Consider the following 4,899-nt stretch of genomic DNA (forward strand, 5'->3'; position numbering starts at 1 on the left):
ACGTTCAGAGACAGTTGCAAACCAGATCCTGCAAATCGGATCCTTATCTCCCAGGGAAAATTACGAGAAGACCCCGTGTCGTTGTATAAAACTTGATTCTGAACAACAGTGACATGCAAACATGCGCTTCACCAGCAAACATCACGTCTGTAAAACCAAACACTTGGGCCAAACCGGTTCCTGCTTTTGCTCCATCAGGCGGACTTTCCCACGCAGCCAGACTGGATGAGGGGTCAGAAAAAAATGTTTCTGAGGCTTGAAGCTTCCCGAGGGCAGAAGCTGCCCACACCAGGGCCTCCGCACGCCCTGCGGCCCCAGCACCCAGCAGGTGCTCCGGGAGCATGTGCACAACGGGCGGAGGGGTGCCGCCGTCCCGACAAAGCTCCCTGAAGCAAGGAAAGCATCCCTCCGTACTTTCAGGGTTTGAAATGCGGCCCGTGTGTCTGGAAAACTGTGTTGCTGATTCAGTGTCCACGAAATGCTCTGGAATGTGGGTTCTGAGGGCAGGGTGGGGGCAGTTTCCCTGGCGCCACGGCTCCCGGTGCCACGGGCCCTGCTCCAGGCGGGCTGAGGCGTGGAAGCGCAGGTGCAGGGGCGCAGCAGGGCCAGGGTTCACAGGCGATGGGCGGTCTCCCGGTGTTTTGGTCCTTATTTCGAAGTTCTCATTCACGGTTACGAGAGCTCTCGGAGCGGGCGGGGGGATTGGGTGGTTGCAGGCTGGCTCTCACTAGGATGAGGTTTTCCCAGAAGGAGGGGGGGCCCGGCATTAGATCCTGCCTGCCGTGTGCTTGGCTGTGGGGCCCTGGCAAGGGTCGGGCCCCTGGCACCTGTAGGGCCGGTGGTAGTGTTATCAGAGAGGGCCCCTGGTAGGTGCACGGCCTTGAAGATGACTGTTACCTGTGAAAACCCCCATCTCTTTGTCTCTGCAACACACTGTCCAGCAGAGATGCGTCATGTGTTCATTTCCATCCTCCCAACCGGCCAAAGAGAAAACAGATGGTAGGAAGGGAGCCAAACGCCGTATGATCTGTTCTTTCCCCCAAAACATTACGGCATCTTCTTCGCAGGGTGATGTAGGGAGGTCTTGTGCCATCGACATCTGAGCCGCCCGACTACGCCAGGAATCTGGCCACGGGGGAAACTTCTGGGCCATTTCCACATGGCCGAGGGACTCCGCCAGGACTCCCAGCTTCATGCCAAGGCCACCGGTCCTCCAAATCCAATTACCTGAGATCATTGACGGCTTTGGATGTGTCCTCGGGTGACAGTTCAGATCATTCGTTGTTGGAAAGCAGTCCCGTCAGCGCACGGCGCGGTCGACAGCTCAGGGTCCTCGATTTTCGGGCCCGCCTCAGCCTCACTTTGTCAATGGCTATCCCGAGAAATACGGTAACGTAACCAACTGAAATGGCCCGATGGGCGTGACACAGATAATTTGCAGGTTCTGACTCATCAGTTGACTTCTGTTGTCCATGGCGCAGTGTTGTTGGGAGAAAGGAATTGCATTAACTGGGGCAGCCAGGCAGGTGTCTGGGGAACTCCTACCCCCTCCATCCACATGCACCCCGCATTCCTTTGCACGCATTGTGATCACAGTAACCCCAAGAGCCTTGGTACCTGGCGGGAAGCCTGGGCCCCAAGGCTTCATCAGTCACCTCACGTGACCCCCATGAGCGCCCTGAGGCCAGACACAGAAAGAACAGAGGGGAGGCTTTGTGCTCATGGGCTCACTCACCCGGAGCCCCACGGCTAGGAAAGGGCGGGAAGCCCCCCTCCCTGGGCTGCAGATCTGGGGACCCACCGTCCAGCCCAGTCCACCAGGTCCTGGTTGCTGCGTCGCTCTTGCTACAGACGTGCATTTGTCCATTCAAGACAACAGGCCTGGCCTCGCCGGTGACTGGAGCCTTTCCCCATCTGTATACGCCCTGCCCCCCAGAACATGTGGGTCCTGGATCCTTCCTCGAGCTGTCAGTCTTGCTGAGCAGGGGCTGGGACACGCTGAAGTAGAGAAGCTCACGGGAGGGGGGGGGGTGTTGGGTGTCAGGGACAGAGCCCCTCGGGGGCCGGGAGGGGGTCCTGGGGGGCCTCCCAGGGGAGGAGGCCGTGCACACACACATGTGCGCAGCATGCAAAACCGCTGATTGATTGACTGAATAGCTGATTGATAAGACATATTTTTAAGTAACTTTGGATCTTCAGAAATTTACAGGAGTAGAGAGTTCTATATATTCCTGTGTATGTTCCCTTGGGACAGGGACACTGTCTTATGTCACCACAGGATGACTGTCCAAGTGAGGACACACACCCCCAACACAATACTTTACTCCTCTAGAGAGCCTGTTGGAATGTCACCAGCTGTGCCATGAATGCCATGTACGGCCAAAGAAAAGAACTATGTGTGTGTGTGTGTGTGTGTGTGTGTGTGTGTACACACATATATACCTTTTCTGGTTCAAGGCCTAACCTGGGATCACAGGTTACATTCTGTTGTCCTGTCTCTTTACTCTCCCTTATTCTGGAACATTCTTCAGACGTTTCCAGTCGTTTCATGAATGTCACATTTTTGAAGAGGGAAGGCCCATTATTTTGTTGAATGGCTCTCCCTTTGGGTTTGTCTAACGTTGCCTTGTCATTAGATTCAGTCGATGATTTTTGGCGGGGAAGGCAGGAATATCCCCGAGGTGACGTTGTGTCCTCGTTCAGGCCTGACATCAGCGGCCCATGACATCATCTGTCTGGTTACTGGTGACAGTGACTGACCCCCTGGGTCAGGGGGCACCTCTCCACCGTAAAGTTACTGTTTCTTGGTGATAACTATCTTGTAAAGAGATACTTTGAGACCATGCAAAACCCCTTCTACTTACCATGTTCCTCCTGCGAGCGTGAGATCCATTGCTAATTCTCGCCTGAAATAAGTATTGCCAGGGTGGCTTCCAATTGCTGGTTTATTGTTGTATCCCATTTGTAGGGGAAGTTCTACAAGAAAGAGCTCCCCCACCACCACCCTTCCTCCACTCATTTACTGTATCAATGTAGATTGATGACTTCTTATTTTATTCTCTGGGTTGTAACTATCCCATTATTAGCAGGATTTATTCTCCTGGTCCAGTGGTCCTAGAGTTGGCCAGAGGGAGCCCCTCAAGTGACTTTCCCCATTATTCACCAAGTACTTCCTTGCGTCTGTCAGAACGGGATGCTCCAGGCTCATCTTGAACTTTCCCTGCTCCGTCTTAGAAGGAGCCCCTCCCCCTCTGCAAATCTCACTCCCTTTTCTCCAGGTATTTCCATCCACCATAACTACCATCTAAATCCTCTGATTCAGGGTAGCCCCAGTGGCTCAGCGGTTTAGCGCCACCTTTGGATTGACGTGTGACCCTGGGGACCTGGAATCGAGTGCCTGGAATCAAGTGCCCTGTATGGAGCCTGCTTCTCCCTCTGCCAGTGTCTCTGCCTCTCTCTCTCTCTCTCTCTCTCTCTCTGGCTGTCATGAATAAATAAATAAAATATTTTTTGAAAAAAAAAGGAAAAAAATAAATCATCTGATTCACACCCAGGTACTGTCAAGATTTTCACCCATCTGCTTGGGTGTAAATATAAGGCACTCTTCTCAGGAAAAGACCACTGGGAGTAAGTATCTAAGAATAAGGTGGATCCAGACGGGCTTCTTGGACTCACGCAGATAATCCAGTGCATGGTGGATGGTCTAAGGGACATGCTAGCTACCCAGGGTTCACATTAGCCTGACCAATTATCTGCCTCCAATTTTGCCCCAAGCCCCTGCAAGTAAAGCCCAGCTGATGGACAGTCTTATTCCTGTAAGGCAGTCATTTGACTCAAGGAATGGAGGATTAAAACAACACTGCTCAAAGATGAGGTGAGCGCAGCCCTAATGCACTAGGGTAAGAAGGCTTAATCTCCAGGGAGTGCCGCAGATCCCCAAGACGTGCTTTCAATGCTTTGTTTTGCATTTGGAAGCCTTGATGAACAAAAAGAGGCAGAAACCACACAAAGGTGGGGCTTTGCCAGTGATCTAAGCCATCTGCCACTAGCTCATAGGGTATCTTTGTGGAAATTAAGGGAAGATACTTTTCCCCTTTGGTAAATATAACCCTGAGCCATGTACAAGTCTTATGAGTACATGTGGGCTACCCACTTGCCCCTTGGCTACGTCCCTTGTGCAGTGAACAACCTGCACGACTGTACCTAACAGCTCAGAGTCAAGAGAGTCCTAGATGTTTTCTTTTTGCCACAGGAGCTCTACCGACAGCCCACAAAGAACAAAGAGGGCAATTGCATGTTTCAATGTTAGTATTTAATTGTGTACAAATGTCAACTCCTCTAAATCTTTGCTTCCATGAATTACTGTCTCATGACTTGCTTTCATGAATTACAGGCTCAGCTCTTGTTAAGGGAAGTCTAAGTTATGAGGCCTCTTGTGGGGACCTTTGTTTTGTTTGTCACTCTGAGGTGTGGGTAGGAAAGTAAATCGAGTTCTGATCTGAAGTCTGCCCAGCCTGGGGAGGCTATTCCCTAAGAGGCAGATTTCTGGAGCTTCCGTGATGACCTAGTGGCTAGAGTGTCAAAGCAGCTGTGACACGGGGAGTCGGACACATTCCAGTCAATGCCACCATGAGCCTGAGGATGTGGGAGGGTGCCTCGGAGGGCAAGGCCTGCTGTGAGGGCCGCATGGAGGGGAAGAAGCAGCGGGGCCCTGGAGGCCAGCGAGGAGGCCCTCTATCACATGCTCACCTCCCACTGGCATTTTCATGTCCGTTTCACAGAAGAGACTCAGGAAGAGGTAGAGCAACTGCCGCTGGTGAGCAGATAATCACTCACCAGTGTGATCGTGGGACAAACAACATTTACATCGCCCCTCCCATGGAATGTACTCTTTACTTT

The sequence above is a fragment of the Canis lupus genome, chromosome 5, assembly GCF_011100685.1.
Source record: "Canis lupus familiaris isolate Mischka breed German Shepherd chromosome 5, alternate assembly UU_Cfam_GSD_1.0, whole genome shotgun sequence".
In the NCBI taxonomy this organism is placed as follows: domain Eukaryota; kingdom Metazoa; phylum Chordata; class Mammalia; order Carnivora; family Canidae; genus Canis; species Canis lupus.